This window comes from Sorex fumeus, unplaced genomic scaffold, assembly GCF_029834395.1.
Source record: "Sorex fumeus unplaced genomic scaffold, SorFum_2.1 ptg000002l, whole genome shotgun sequence".
Lineage (NCBI taxonomy): Eukaryota > Metazoa > Chordata > Mammalia > Eulipotyphla > Soricidae > Sorex > Sorex fumeus.
Window position 1 is genome coordinate 74,553,457 of NW_026606059.1, and position 17,792 is coordinate 74,571,248.

A 17,792-nucleotide genomic window follows, 5' to 3' on the forward strand; every position below is an offset into this window, starting at 1 on the left:
CTCAAATCTCAGATAAACACATTTTCATTAAATTAGGTGTCATACACACAATCACATGACTGCATTCCAGGAATGAGAGAGAGGTAGCAACCATGGGCATCTGTGCCGGCATCCCAGACTGCCACATGCCCAGGAAATCAAAGGTTGCTTAGTCTTTTCAAATATGGGAATGAGCTAAAAATAGGGAAGTGATTTAGGAACTAAACAAAGCAACTGAGTTAGCTGTTTACAAGTTGTAAATAAGTCAGGCCATGAACTCCGGAGACAGTAATTTGAAAATGAAGAACACAGTCTAAAGCCAAACTGAATCTATCATCAAGATCATATGACTCCAATCTATATTAATAAATGAAAGGAAAGTGTTCACAGTCTATAGAAAAATAGCTGAGGATTTTGTAACATTTCTTTCAGACCATCAATAAAGTTGGCTGGATTTCTTTAACAGAGATTATTTTGTTAATTGGGGTTTTCTTTAAATTACCTTCATAATATCCAGCTGCCATATGTGGTAATAGTATAATGGAGGCAGAATTTGGGAATGGAAAAGTGATTAGAAACAAAAAAAATGGATTATTTTGGGCAGGGTTCTATGATAGTTTTGAAATATACTTGATGTAATTAATGATCATTACACAATTAGAAAAACATCTATATTTCTCTTACAAGTTCTTTTCCGTTCTCCTTTTAGATTAATTCAATATGATAGCTCAAGTATATCACAGTAAAAGGCACTAGAGTCATAACTTAAATATTTTTCTTCAAGGTTCTGTTACTTGAGGGGGGATTATATTTCCATGTGTTTCTCAGAATTGGAGTCCACAGAAGAAATATTGGGAATTTAGATCTCAAAACAAAATACAAGATAACATTTTATTGCTATTTAATGAAAATTGCTTAAGCATAGATTGATCTCCACTGAGTCAGCTCTTCCCCAAGAGCTAAATTAGAACTTATTTATTTAAAACAGTGTATTCAGAGCCCTGGTTTGAATGAGATGCTAGTCTATGGAGACGATACTAAACATCTAAAAGAAGGTTTATATTTGTGACTCCCTTGTCCTAAGTATTAAAATGTGCGTCAATTACCTGGACCCCACAGGCTCCTGACCCAACCCTTCCCAAAGCATCCCTGGCATGGGCTTGCCCTATTTCCTTCTATGGTATTTTGACTGTGTACTTTAAAACAACTAGATCCCCAGTGCAATATATTGGCTCAACGCAACCCCTTATCAAACACCAGATTCTTCATAGAAACTAAACAACAACAGCAAAAATGAAAAGTATCTGTAATTATAAATGACCACAAATAGTATAAACACTCCTGAGGCCCTCTAAATAAAGGCATCCTACTCGCTGACTTCAAACTATACTACAAAGTAATAATAATCGAAATAGTATGGTACTGAAATGGACACACATATCAATGGAACAGAATCAAGAGCCCAGAATTGAACCTACACATATATATGGACAATCTGATTTATGACAATGAAAAGAATCTATAGAAGAGAAAGGAAAGTCTCTTCCACAAACAGTGATAGAAAATACAAAAGTCATATGAAAAGTGGATGAAATTAAACCACTACTTAATAAAATATACCAGAAATATTTCAAATGGGATAAAAGAGGGGTACTGGGGCAATAGTACAATAGGCAGAACACTTGCTTTGTAAATGGCTAATGCTGGTTTGATATCTGACACCCCATATGGTCCTCTGAGCACTAGCAGGAGTGATCCTTGAGCTCAGAGCCAGGTGTTAAGTCCTGAGTATTGCCATGGGTGGCACAAAAACAAACCAAAAAAAAATTGGGATTAAAGACTGGAGTGCAAAAACTGAACCCATGAAACACACAGCAGAAAACATAAGGAATATACTCTTGGATATCATCCTTAGAAATGTGTCTGAAGACTTTACTCCAATGACAAGAGAAAGAATAAATAGATTGAACTGCATCATACTAAATAGTTTGTTTTTTTTTTGCTTGGTTTTGGGGCCTCACTCATTGGTGCTCAAGTTGTACTCCTGCTCTGTGCTCAGGAATCACTGTTAGCACAGCTCAAGGGCCCGTGTAGGGCGTGATATGCAAGACAAGCCCACTGTCCATTGTACTATCACTCCAGCTCCTTACAAGTATTACAAAAAAAATTTATTAAAATTCAAATCCTGTTGAATTTACACATCATACTAATAAGGGGTTAATACTCAACTCATAAAACTCAAAAAAAAAAGAAGGACATAAGATAGATATAGATTTCCCAAAGAATATGTGAAAGAGCACATGGACAATAAACACATGAAACAGTGCTCATTTCTTATTAGATGGTAAATGCAAGAGAAAACTACAGTGAGATGTTACTTCACACCTGTCAGGATGGCTACTATCCAGAAGGTAACAAGTGTTGGACAGAATTTGGAAGGAAAAGAACCCAGTATGCTATTGGTGGGAACATAAATCTGTGTTGTCATGGAAACCCATAAGGAGGGTCTCCCTCAAAAATTAAAAATAAAATTTGTGTATCATATCCAAACCAGAGAGTCAACAACACTGAAATCAAGAGACCAAATTTTAACAACCAAACTTAGAAAAGTGCCTTTTAAGAGGGAAGGCTTGGAGGAAGGGGAGGGGAAGGGAAGAATGGTGGGGGATTTGTGGGGGATATGGAGGGAGACCTAGGAACATTGGTGGAGGAAAGCTGACACTGGTGGTGGGATTGGTGCTACAATATTGTATGTCTAAAACTCAACTGTACATACCTGTGTAAATCACAGAGCTTTAGTAAAAACATAATGTGGAAAGAAAAAAGATTCCTATGATGCATATATCCCACTTCTAGGTGGGAGTTGGGGGGGGGGAAAGGACAGTCTGGAAGGGGAGACATCAATTCCCAGCCTCTCCTTCCACCTACACACCTGAGTTACACAATCCAGCTGGGGAGAGACTATGACAGCAGAAGCAAGGCTGACTTCCGGTCTCCTAGCTATGGCCAGGGTCCTGCCCTTTCTTTGGCATCCTCTAGTTTATTGAGGGGGAAGACGAAGTTTCCTTTCTTAGCCACTGCCACTGCTTCAGTGTCTCATGGGCATAAATCGATTTTCAGAGTGCACTGCCCCCATTCCCTTAACTAAGGCAGGAAATAATCCATGTCTCAGTAAAAGCAGATCAACTGTATTGCCAAATGGGCAGCACAGAGAAGTCATCTAGTAAAAGCCAAGACTCAGAAGGAACTTGCCTGGGAAACAATGCTAGGAAACAACGCTGCAGCTTTATTCCGTTAAAAGTGGGTCATGTCAGGGGCCAAGGAGGCAGTTCAACAGCCTGGAGCAGGCAGGAGGCTTGGATTTGATCCCTGGTGCTGTCTTGTCCTCAAAACAAAGCCAGGAGTGGCCCCTGAGCACTGAACTAGGAGTAGATTCTGATTACTAATGGGTATGACCCTAAGATAAAATTTTTAGAAAGTAGGTCAGCTTGGTGGAATTTGAGCCTTGACTGATTATGATGTCAAGAAAGCATTGTTTATTTCTCAGGTGTAATCATAATTATTATGGCCATGTTAAAAATAAGAGGACTTATCTTTGAGAATGATGGGCCAGGCTGTCATTAGTAAATAAAATGAGTTTTTATAATTTGATAGTTTATTAATAAAATGGTAGTTTGTCTCAGTTTATTGAATATAACTTATAATATACATTTATAACTATATGCTATATATGTAGATAAGACAAACTCAATCATCCACTTATGATTTTTGAACCTCTGTCACTGGGCTCAAAAACAGAATAAAATATTATGCCATTGGTTTATATTTTCTTTTGAAATTTTTCCTACTATAAAATTTTAAAGAATAGCGATAGCACAGCAGGTAGGGTGTTTGCCTTGCACTCGGCTGACTTGGCTGACCTGGGTTCAATTCTTCCATCCCTCTCGGAGAGCCCGGCAAGCTACCTAGAGTATCTCACCTGCACGGCAAAGCCTGGCAAGCTTCCCGTGATGTATTTGATATGCCAAACACAGTAACAACAAAAGTCTCCAATGGAGACGTTACTGGGCCCGCTCGAGCAAATCGATGAACAACGGGAGGACAGTGCTATAGTGCTGTAATAAACAATCAGCTAGGTTTAAAGTATGTGAAATCCAGACCCATACTTGGACTTAAAACCAGACATCTCTGACTCCAAAATCCATGTCCTTGTTACAAGCTTATTTTATTATGACATTATCAGTATTAAATATTTTAGGTACCTCTAGGGGTGAATTTAAGGTAGCACACACAGGTTCATTTTAGTGATACACATTTGAAGCTTACATAATGCTTCTATAAATGTTGTATCTGAGACTATGTTGTCTCTGGTAATGACCTAGTAAACACATACCATTTTGTTGATTCACCAGGCAAGTCATCCAAAGTTGTCCTCTCTTGCATGAAGCCAACCCCTGCTGCTGTGAAACTCCTTTCCTTCCAGCATTCCATAGGTATTCCAGTCTGGTATATAGATTTAATAGACTCAGAGATTTAATAGAAGTTACTTGTTTCACACACACACACACACACACACACACACACAAGCATGCATGCACACACAAACAAACACACTCACACACTGGTGGGTGGAGTAAAATGTGATTAGAATGCAGAAGAGACTCCAGTCTGAGGCCAAGTTGACTAAATAAGTCATTTGAGCTCTTTCCTTTTAGGGAAGAACTAAATCTGACCTGCAGGTATGAAGGAACAGTGATTGCATGGGACTTAAGAACAGGAAAGAAGGAATTCCTTTCAAATACTGCGGCTTTCTTAAGAATAATGAGAAAGTTTGGGCTTTTTCCTACAAGGTCAACATCATTATCTTTGTGTTTCCAATCTCCTGCAATCACCTAGATATAGTGGATAATTGTTAGGCGGATATAGTTAGAGTCCTTGTTAAGCAGAACACACCCTATTTTTGAGAAACACATTTACCTCCTTAAAATCACCAGAAAAACAATCTTGTAGCTCATAATGCTTTCCAAGCAAAGAGGTATCATTGCACCTTCAGTATACTGAGTAAATAATATTTTCTATCATTTTAAGTACAAATTCATTTACTTTATAAAAAATACGTAGTAGTGCTCAGGAGAACTCTTCTACACTGCCCAAGATGTGCTGTGGGAGCTACACCCGGGCTTGAGGTGATCCTGCCATGCAAACCAAGAGGAAGAAAACTTTCCTTCCCACTGTTGCAGAATTTTCATAGAAGTTGCATAATGAAATTGGACTACACGAGTATTCTTGACTAGAGGAAAGGAATATTAAATTCAAGTCCTGAAATTTCATGATTTCATGGCCATAACCATGCCACCAGACTCTGAGCCAGGTTGCTTTCACTCAGGGCTTCTCAGAGGGTGGGCGGGTGACCCAGTCCTGGCAGCAGACCTCCACTACCCAACCGCCGCCATGCTCCAGGCCACTTTCCACATGTTTGGGCCAAGCCTTACACATGAGGGAACATATTCCTGGACCTCGAGACCGCAGCACATCTTAAGACACTCCCTACCCATTTTCCATAATTACCACACCATATGTGATGGGGTTCAGACAGTAGGCAACAAATCCTAGAGGGAAATATGGTAGCACTGTCCTCCCATTGTTCATCGATTTGCTCAAGCGGGCCCAGTAACGTTTCCATTGTGAGACTTTCTGTTATTGTTTTTGGCATATTGTATACACCACGGGTAGCTTGTCAGGCCTGGCTGTGCGGGCGGGATACTCTTGGTAGCTTGCCAGGCACTCCTAGAGGGGCGGAGGAATCGAAACCCAGCTCCCTCTAGGCTGGAGCAATGGCACAGTGGTAGGGCATTTGCCTTGCACACGGCCGGCCCAGCCAAGCCAGGTTCTATTCCTCTGCCCCTCTCGGAGAGCCTGGCAAGCTACCGAGAGTATCCCATCCGCACAGCAGAGCCTGGCAAGCTACCCGTGGCATATTCGGTATGCCAAAAACAGTAAAAATAACAGGTCTCATTACCCTGCATTCCCCTGACCCTGAAAGAACTTCCAATATGGCAGCATTGGGAAAGACGAGTAAGGAGAGGCTGCTAAAATCTCAGGGCTGGGGTGAATGGAGACGTTACTGGCACCTGCTAGAGTAAATCAATGAACAATAGGATGACAGTGATGCAGTGATACAGAAATTCAAGTTCTGGTTTTCTATCATTTCATCTGGTAGTGGGCAATTAACAATTTCTCAAAACTTCAGTTTCCTAGTATATAAATGGAGATAATTATTCAACTTAATATCAATGTATGGAATGTATCTCACTGTTGTCTAAACAATCCATGACTTTCCTTCATCCTAGGAAATTATGTCAATTTCCTAGGTAAATGGATAGTTATTCAATTTAATAACAATGTATGAAATGTATCTCAGCTGGTGTTCAAACAATTCATGACTTTCCTATATCACACAAGTTCATATAATAAAATTAAAACTATATAGTTGACTCTTTTGAAAAGTTTAAAGTAAGTCCTAAAAATGCAATGTTATTGCCATGCATTTTTCATAACCTTAGAAGGGTTTTTCTTGTGCGACTCTTGTTGCTGAAAATGGTTCTAAGTTCTTTGATCCCTTTTTCTTCAGAGAGTATTCTAAGCAAACAATGCTCTCTTCTATTCAAAACTTGATTTTATTTTCAGTTGACTTCAAACTTCTTTTTTTCTAAAGTTTAAATAATATTTTTCCTTAATTTGTGATTTCCTTAGTTTATGACTGATTTTCATATTTTATGCAAGTTTAGTGAGTGCTGGAGAGAAATGTATAGATTGATGAGGAGGAAGCTTCAAAACATTTTAATAAGTTGGTTTTACTGACCTAAAGACTCTACTTACTGTATCAATCCAATGAAGTTAATATCTGAATTATAAAGAGAAAAATATATAGGCTTTTTAGTAAGCCCCTTTCTTCCTTGGGTAGAGAAAAACTGAGGGTGCTATGTTAAGACACAACATCTAACAAATATCAGAATAGCAGTAAATTTTTACTATAAGAATTGCCAAAGGTTGTATCTATACTTTGTCTGGAAACCACAGGGGGACAGAAATTTCCTTTTAAGATTTGTAGAAGTCTTCTTGTCTACTTGAGAGTGTCCTGAGACTTTGCCCTTAAAGTTATCAGGAATGTTAATAAAGACATTTATTTGTGAAGAAGTCAGATACTTGTATTATCTAGAAAGGATTTCTGTGGGTTTACCAGCATCATTTGGGATTTTTTTTTTTTTTGAGTCTTGTAGGGACAGCAAGTATAAGCCTGTTGCTGTCTAATCTCTCAGCTGAGGTGGAAACTCAAGATACTTCTATGACATGACAGGTTGCTAGCTGGATGCTCTAGTGCAGAGCCAATCTCCATGGCAACAGCTTCCCTAACATGGTGGTTATGTGCCTAGGGAGTGCTGAACAAGAATGAGTATGCCCAAAGCTATATCTTTTGACCTTCATCCAAAGAAAACTCTGATATCATCAATACTCATGTTTTACAGATGACTAAAATCAGTACATTGCTTGTCTGTGGCTTCTACTGTCTAGGAACACATTTACTTCCATAAATGGGAATAGAAAATGTGTAGAAGAATCAAAAGAAGAGTTTAAGTGAGGGCTACAAAAAGGGCAGAGAGGGGCTGGAGCAATAGCACAGCGGGTAGGGCATTTGCCTTGCACGCGGTCAACCTGGATTCGATTCCCAGCATCCCATATGGTCCCCTGAGCACCACCAGGGGTAATTCCTGAGTGCAGAGGCAGGAGTAACCCCTGTGTATTGCGGGGTGTGACCCAAAAAGCAAAAAAAAAGGGGGGCTGAGAGACCATTGTGATGGGGCTTTAAAGGTAGATCCAAAAGTGGTTGGAAAGCACTGTCTTTGGTGGATCAATATTTTAGGAAGGCAAAGTAGAAGAGCTGTGGGTTGAAATATGGATTAACTACATCAATTTTGAGAACTGTAGCACTATCGCACTGTCCTCCCATTGACATAGGGAGTTATTTTAGTTTATAGATAAACTGATCAATGAGGGAAAAATGAGAAGCTAGTAAAAAATTCTGCCCAATTGGTTATAGTTTAAACTCTATATGGAAGTAAAATTTCATAATTTCATGGCTTATATTTTTACAAAAGTAAGATTTTTGCTAGTTTTTATTTGTTTTCATTTCTTTGAAAAGTTGCTTTAATAGAAAAGGGCTATTTTCACTTAACATAGTAAAAAATGTCAGTCAACCTAGACATTGCCTTAAATCTTGAATTAACATTCACTGTTCTGTTTTATTACCGTATTTTATGGATGACCGAACTTTAACTTGAGTGCCCTCAAAGCATTCAGGAGCTCAACCGACTACAAATCCCAAGTTATTGAAGTTTCCAATTACATGCCTCAGACATGTTGGGTATACAAAATATTATTTGAGACTATGATTGTAGGTTAACCTTAGAGATGGCTTTGCTTTCCTGTGTTAAACGAACACTAGATCTGCTAGAAAGCTACCTTTCCCAGTCACAATGCAAAACAGTGGCTGGAAAAGTTATGATTAAGATCGTATACTTCTTGTTGTCATGGGATGTGAAAGGAGGTCTCTGAGAGCCCCATTGCTCTAAGAAACTTTGCCTAACAGAAAACAGAAGCAATCTAGCTAAAGAGATTAAAACGCAAATGAGTTGTTTCTGCCAGCCCAGTCCAGAGGAGAACATAGCAAGAGAATAAAATGAGATCTAGTCACTGCCTGGAAAAGTCAGGCTATGGGCAAGGGTGACAGCATCAGAAAAAAAACAAAAAACAGTTCAGCAAGAGCATTTAGGAGTGGCACCTGGAAAGCCACTCAAGTAGGGAAAGAATGAGAGTTGCATTCGATGTTAAATCAGAGTACACGTGGCCCTCAGAAATGATGAATAAGGGGTCATCAAAATGCATCTTGTTGATGTAGCCAGTCATAATTTGCTAAAGGAAGATCACTTGAAAAATAAAGAATAGGAATGATCTGAAAACATTCAGGGGTAATAGAAAAATCTGACTCCATATAAGGTATAGGTATACATAAAATTCTCTTAAGATGACATTTCTTTCCTTTTTATTCTTTTTCGGGTGGCTGTACCCGGTAGTGCTCAATGATTTCTCCTGGCATTGTGCTCTTGAATCACTCCTGATATTCATGGGACCATATGCCATGCTCTGGATTGAACCAGGGTCGTAAAAAATGTTGCTGAACAGCCTTTGGGACAGATAATGGCATCTGAAACTTCAATCTTCAGTCTTCTTCTTTAAAAACTAGTCTTGACATTGAAGACATTTAGATCATGTTGAGAAATGAAGGTGACCTTTACGACATAAAAGTTGCTTCTTTCTTGTCATGTCAGCATAGAGGCAGAAAGACAATAATGGCTTAAAGATATGTCAGCTTCAGTAACTAATTCTTAAATAAAATGATTCATAAGGTTCTAACTCAATTCACTGGTGGCCTATCTTCTAGTGAGGATCTAAACAGCATCTTTTCCCCACTTTGTGATCAAAGCCAGTGTATCATAACCAGAAAGGCATTCCTGACAATCTTTAAAAACCCATTCTGATAACTTCTGCTCACCTCAGATTTCTGCTCTACAGCACATGCAGAGACACTTCTTCTTCTTCTTTTTTAAATCTCCTTTTCCTGTATTTTAGCATAAAATAAAACGTATTTTAGCAATTGAGACAGGGCTAGGAAATGAAACAGACTTGTAATAATTTAAGGGCATATGGAGTTGATTGATGAAGACGAAACATTTATCCTATCTCTCCTATTATCAGGAATCCTTAACGATGCAGATAATTGTTCTAGCTCAGACACTTCCTCAGCGGACTAAGAAGACACCAGTATATTAACATTAGCAACAAACCCCAAATCCTCAGTTGGTAAAGGAATGAAAAGTAAAAGGTACTGAGAAAGATAAACCTGTTTCTCTATCTCAAGAAAGGATTCCATTGGAAGGAAAAGTCAAGAGTGCGGTTGGTTGGTACAGAGGGTGACTAATCAAAGTTCAGTTCTGGAGCTGTCCCATCCTTGTAACCTGACAAGAATCAAATGTGAGCCTCTATTTTTTCCCCATATATTGGTGGACTAACATAAAAAGCAATATTGAGCACATATGGATTGGCTTCAAAATGAAGAGCAATATGACAGGCAGCTTCCAGATGGAAAAGCATCCTGAAAGGGCATTATAATTAAAAGAACTATCTGGACAGAATTTCAAAGACAACATACAAGGTCATTCCAGGAAGAATGTGGCACAGGCACTGACAAGGAATGACAGAACTACTCAGACAGCGAACATTGGCATGACATTGCATGTGAAGTTTCATGCAGGGACTTAAAATGAAGTATCAGGAAAAAGGTAACATACATCACCCATAAAATAGTATGGCCGTAACAGTGGGGGGCTTCCAGCCAACAATCAGGACCTTGTTCTATCTTCTACATTTAACCTTTCAGCGGGAGATGAGCGCCTAGGCAAGAGTGGATGCCTGCATCCTTACAAGTGTGGGTATTGGGACTCAACTGTAACCCAGGATCTGGGCCACCACATGGCCCCTACTCCTCCAGATATACCTATGGTGGGGGGCATGGCCTCCCAGCAGCAGGAGTGCCCACTCACCTAGCTACCAGTTAGTTTCCCCTTTCCTGGTGCATTGGACCCATTTCTCAGCCTCCTATACCAAACTATGAGGGCTACCTGGCTACCCCAACCACATTAGGCCAATAGTCCCTAGCCTATCCCAGTAACAATACTCCCCAAAATCACCATAATAAAGGTGAACACAAGAATCTGTAGAGCCCCAGTCTAAAAGAACATGTCACCTGAATCAGCACTAGGGCTCCTGCACAAGTCACACAGTAGCACCAAAGAGAAAGGTGCCATTCTGTCCTTGAAAGGGAAAGAGGAGACCACCATTGATAGAACTTGCCCAGAGTCCTCCCTGGCAGTGAAAGGGGGACACTGAGAGTGAACTGGAAGAATCCACCTCCAGATTACCACAGCATCATGGGGAAACAGCACAGATCCCCACCATGAGGGGTGGATGAAGAAAAGAGCCCTGAAGCTGAACAAGGAATACCCACATATGTAATCTCTCTGATAAAGAATTCATGAAATGGTGAGGATGTTCACTGAGCTCAAGACACAATGGAAAGGACATCCAATTAAATCTGCAGTGTGTCACAAGTAGTTAAAAAGAAATATTTTGCAAATCCTGGCACATTTCTGCCAAGGGAAAATAATGAGTGATTTATTGACAGAAAGATTAAGTGATAGAGAAAAAGAAGCACTGAAATTTGCTCTGGGATGTATCCATGGAAGAGAGGCCATTCCCTCCCTGAACCAGTCTTGGACTGATGAGCAAACAGTCCTTGTGTGATGTAATAATCTTGGCTGGAAACAAGATGGTAACTTCCATTCTTCCCATGACATAGACAAGTGATTTTCTCCACCACTCTATTCATCTGTCTGAAGACAACGGCACACATTTCCACTCTGGGTAGTAACCAGCTGTCTCTTGGGTGAGTAAAACAAATCCAGGAAGCAACGTAGACTATAGTAGCATTTGCCTGCATTTTCACTGAAGCAAATTCAACATACAAAGGATGTCATGGAAGTTCTTATACATAAGGTACAACCTATGTCCTTCCTTAACCCCCATTCAGTCTGCCCATCCTGTTTCAGTACTGGGGTGTTGGTGGGGGAAGAGAACACTTTTCAAAATTATAATTAGTTCATTCTTTGTAACAGGTATATTCTAAAATCATTGGGAGTTTTGAGTACTTACCATGTTTTGCCACTTGATGCATAATAGTAATCTGCACAGTAATCACATGATTCTGACTAATTTAATCTATTTTATCTGAGAAAGTGTGGAAAATTCACTAGATATTGATTTTTTATTGTTGTATATCGAATGACTGCAAGTTTGACAGCTTTAAACAAAACCTAAGGTACTGGTGGTTCAGTGGTAGAGCACACTCACTGCATACTTAGGGATCTGGGCTTGATCCCCCAAATCAATAAATCATATAAAGCAACACACAGTCTCTGTTGATATTCAACCTTAAATCTGGGCTTGTGGGACTGGAGAGATAGTACAGTAGTTAAGGTGTTTGACTTGCATGCAACTGACCTAGGTTCGATCCCCAGCATCCCATATGAACCCCTAAGCATTGCCAGAAGTGGTTCCTGAGTGTAGAGCCAGGAGTAACCCCTGAGCATTGCCGGGTATGGTCCCAAAATAAATAAAAAAAAGAATCTTGGATTTTAATGATTCTTTACTCAGAATCTTATAATGCTGCATAAAAGGTGTCAACCTCATCCTGAGGCTTATGATTAGCATAAGCCTCATCGGAAGCTTAACTGGGGAAGAATCTACTTTCAAGATCATTCAGTGGTTGGCATAAGTGACCTTGCAGCTGAAGGAAGGAGTGCCTCACTTCTTTTCTGGCTCGTGGTTGAAGGTTAGCCTTGGTACTTAATGCCAACCACCAGTCTGACCTCATGGTGCTCCATCATGTCTGCTATTATCAAGTAAAGAGTTTCTCACCTCTCAGAAGATTGTCCTCCTCTGAGGGCTCTGAATATAGTAGAGATCCTAAGACTTCTAATACAAGATCATACATTTATAAAGCTATGCAAGTCACCTGTATGTTAAGTGAGGTGCTATGTGTAAACTGCCATAGACTTGTAAAAAGTGGCATATAAAGTTGATTAATGAATAAGAAATACCTACATGCTATCATATTATGATGAATGTCTGAGAACACAAATAAGTTTCATTGGTCAGTCACTTCCTCTCTGAGCTCAAGTGAGAATAGCACATGTGCCAAACAATGAACCAACCAACTCAAATTCGGTCCACCCAGCTACTTTCTCATTTATCTCAAAGTTAGCATTAATTGCATTCTACAAACTCTCTTTACCTTTGCCATATTCTGCTGCCAAAAGTTAGTGATAAATCTTACCCCCCCACTCAAGCAGAAGGTCTTATGAAGGCATGAAAAAGAACTGGGAATTATTAGAGTGACCCTGGGTCACTGCCCTCTACATGAGTCAGTGCTTTCCAAAGTTTAATAGGGATAAGTATCATCTGGCAATCATCACAGAATGCAGATTCTGATTCAGGAAGACTGATGGAACCTGAAAGTCTGTATATACAATAAGTGATACTTATGCAATTGATTGGTCTGGGCACCACTTATGCCTCCTAAGGCTGAGCTATGTTCTCTTGGCTCATTAATTTGGTTTACCTCTTGTCCCTTCACCTCATTGCTGTTGTTACACTGACCATAGGCTGCAAGAATTCTTGGCTGTGGGGCTCAATCATTTTGACAACTGGATATCCTGATAGCCTGGTTCTTGCACATTTAGTAGGGATGCTCCCTGAGTGTGGGGTTGCACGTCAGGTTGCATTGTTTGCACACCAACCACAGTCTCTCCTTAGATCATTCTCCTTTATTGTTCTTGCCATAAGCTCACTAGGGTTACACAGTGTGTGTGTGTGTGTGTGTGTGTGTGTGTGTGTGTGTGTGTATGACAGTGCCATACCTGGCTATGCTAAAGAGTTACTTACTCCTGGCTCTGCCCTAAGTAATTATTCCTGGCAGTACTCAGGGAACTATGAGATGCTGGGGATCAAACCTGGGTTGGCTGTGTGCAAGGCAAGTACCTTACCCACTAACTATCTCTCAGGCCACACTCTGTTAGTGCAGAATCTGCCAGGGATGGCATCTTTTAGTTGTGGTGCTCTCCATATCTTGCTGCAGCATGAATCACCTGTGGCCCCTGGGATCACAGCCAGCAGTTGTGATAGCCTAGGACCAGTCCCCAGATGTAGCCCCCCCAAATAAACAAAATACAGCCTTGTATTTGGCTCAGAGTCTCATAAAGCTGCATAAAAGGTGTCAACCTCATCCTGAGGCTTATGATGAACACAGTTAATGTTAATGATTATGGGTGTGGTTCTGGTGTCCTACAGTGATCCGTGGTAGTCAACCCAAGAGTAGTCAATGGGGTTGAAATCTGATGGCCTCTTGGGTGTGGTTTACAGAGCAAAGCTTTTACCCCAAAGTAACCTTGAATCCAAACTTCAGGCTCCCTCAAGATGGCCCAAATGTCCACCATCCTGGTTCTCAGGCAAATGACATTCCCTTGCTGGACACTCCTCTGGAGAGGATATCCCCTGCTCCATCTTACTGGCTGCAAAGCGTTACAAGAGCTCGGCTACTACTTGGCGAACTGCTTTTTTCAGAAAACCAACACAGATGCTCAGTGCCCCGGGAAATCTAATCAAATAACATAGAGCAGCCCACAACAGCACCCTCGTCCACTACAACTGCCCCCCGCCCCCCAAGAGTGATATTACCCGGCTTGGACAAATTTTGTTTCTTTTTCTTTTTTTTTTTTTAATTTTTATTAGTGAACCACCATGAGGTACAGTTGTAGACGTACAGATTTTTGCGCTAGGGTTTCAATTATACATTGATCAAGTACCCATCCCTCCACCAGTGCCCGTTTTCCACCACCACGAATCCCAGTATCCCTCCCATCACCCCCTTCACCCCTTGTCCCACTCTGCATCTGTGGCAGGGCACTCTCTCTCCTTTTGGGTGCTGTGGTTTGCAAAAGAGACAGTGAGTGGCAATCATGTTTGGTCTATAGACTACTTTCAGCATGCTTCTCCCATCCTGGGAGGATCCTCCCAACACCCTTTACTTGGTGCTACCTTCTCTATCTGAGCTGCCTTTTCCCTTAGCATGTGTGGCTGGCCTCCAAGCCATGGAGTGAATCTCCTGGTACTTATCTCGGCTATTCTTGGATGTTAGTCTCTTATTTTGTTACTTTATGTTCCCCAGATGAATGCAATCTTTCTATGTCTGTCCCTCTCTTTCTGACTCATTTCACTTAGCATGATACTTTCCATGCAGTACCACTTGTATGTAAATTTCATGACTTCATCTTTTCTATCAGCTACATAGTACTCCATTGTGTAGATGAACCAAAGTTTCTTTAACCACTCATCTATTTTCGGGCACTCAGGTTTTTTCCAGATTCTGGCTATTGTAAACTGTGCTGCATTGGACAGATTTTCAACCATTACTATCCTCCCTAAATAAAAAATATTTTTTTCTCATTTTATAAATTGGGGCACTTTGTGTGCATTTTCATTTGAGCAAAGTGTTTTGTAAGAGAAGCCTTTTCTATTTAAAGAAAAGAAAAGCAAGGAAAGTTTTTAAACATGACTTGATTTCTGAGAGCACATTTTCTTTGGAAAAAAATCTGAAAATAGCTTAAGCACCTACAGTCTCTTTGGGCTTTATGGGGTGGGGTGCGGGAGTTGGAAGAATCTCCTCAGAAAAGAAAATAAAGAAATTAAAAACGTAGAAACTCAAAACGTTTCTCTTCCTGTCTCTGAGGGGAAGCAGCACCTTCTTTCTCTCAGAATTGCTGCTAGACAGGCAGCCTCCCCTCCCTCTGTGGGGTAGGAGTGGTGTTAGAAGAGAGAGATGAAACAAAGGCAGTCCCACACAGCAGCCTTTGTCTCTGGGAGTCAACTCCAATCACTTTTTACAAAGAAAGCTCCCCTGTCAGAGGCTGGCCATTGACAGTCCTCAGGCCTCCTGCCTGTGTGGGTCTCCAACCACTCACCAACAAAAGCAAAACTCAGTGGATGGAAGGGAATCTCAGCGGGAGAAATCAAAGACCCTCTTCTTTTCTTTGGCATACACATTAATTAGGATTTTTTCTTTTTCTTTAAAAAGGTGTTTTATTTTTTTAGCACTGTGCTTTACTGTTACAGTTTTAGGGTCCAACCTTCTGAGACCAGCCCTCCACCAGAGTGCCCATGTCGCAGGTCCCCTGTCCCCACCCAGCCCTCCTATTCCCCTAAGCTCAGTTCTGTAGAAATTTTTTTTAATTGCCAGATGATGTCTCTTTCGATCCCACCTGAGAGATCATTCTGTATCTGTCACTCTCCTTCAAACTTCAATCAGCACTGTACTCTCCAGTTCTATCCATGTAGCTGCAAATAGCAGTTTTCAAAAGGAACAAAAGCAACCAGTATTGGAGGGGATGTGAGGGAAGGCAGCCCTTTCCAGAGGGAATGTTGACACAACCCTCTGGAAAACAATATGGATGCTTCTTACAAAACAAATAATTGAGCTTCAATATAGCCACTGGCATTTCTGCTTCTTGGTATCCACCCCCAGGGCCCCCAAACTTGATTCAGAAACATCACTTGCACTCCTAGATTCACTGTTGCCAGATTTGGGCTATTGTGGATATCCACAATAGCCCAAATCTGGCAACAACCCAGCTGTCCATGAACAAAGCATTGCATAAAGAAACTGGTATGTAGACACAATGAAATACTACCCACCTATAAGAAAGGATAAAATCATGCAATTTGAAGACTTATAATAAAAAAAACGCAACAACTACACACTGAAATGTCATATGTGACAGATTTCAGCCACAGGACTGCCAGACCATCTTTGGGAATATTTATTGAGATGCAAAAATAACTCTACATTCCATATGTCTCATTTCATCTTTACCCCAATAATGTTGGATGCAATTTATAAGTCCCATTTGAACAAAGAAGTCAAGCAGAGACAAGTTACGTAACATATCCAAGGTGACAGTGCATTATTAGATCCAAATACAAGAAGGATAAAATTTCTTTAAGGCTTGTGATTTCAAGAGAAAGGAACAGAAAGCCCTGCAAGAAGACAGTAGTCACAAAAGGTGACCTCACTTTAACAAGAAAAGTCTATGTCCTAACCCCATGTAATTCATGAAAGGCTTCCTGGAGATGAGAATATTCTGAGCATTATCTGGGTGGTAATAAATGTCCACATAAGAAAAAGGCAGAGAGATGATGAAATAGACAAAGAGAAGAGACAAGATGACAGCTCTACACTGAATCAAGAAATTTGGGGGAAGGTGGGTGTAAACTGTAACTCTATGAAATATGCATGTCTAAGAGCAGTATGAGGGTGGTCTAATGCTGACTGGCTGATTCCTTCTGGTTGTCCAAACTTCCTCTTTGTCACAAATCTCCTTCCCTCATCATAAATACATACTCAAAGTTGTGCAGATGTAGGCACATGTGAGTTTGTATGGAAGAAGACTGTTACAAACTACACAGGATTTTATATACAAGATTATAATTTTGTAGAAAGTTTAGACAAGTGAAAACTGGAAAAAAAATTCCCCTTGGATTTTGCGGTGAGGAATTCATCTTCTGAACCTCTTAAAAATGATTTATTTGATCAGAAACTAGAATTGAAACCTGAATGAGCTGTGATAAGAACAAGAGACTATTGTTTTTCTTTGATGTATTTAACTATAATTGGCACAGAAATCTAAGTTTATAGTGTACAACCTGTTGATCTAATACATTAATATCTTGCAACATTTTTCCCATTTCAATTATATCTCATAGAGAAACTTTGCCATAGAGAGAGAAAGTTGTTCTAAAATCATACAGGAATCAAGGCTAAGAAAATCTTAGGCTTGTTCAGTGTGTGCTTATTGCAAGCTTGTGAAGTACTTCCTTTCAAGTTGGCGGTGGAAAGCAAAGAGGAAGAGCAGAATTTATTTCAGAACAAAGTCTTTTACAGCCATGCCTGGAGTCAAAATGTCGAGTCACCCTCCTATAAGTTTACTTGGCTCTAAAACTTGGCATGATTTGGTCTTCATGATCCAAAGTGATGCACTGATTTATATGAGAGTTCCAATTTTCCTCCTGAGCACCAATCCCTGGAT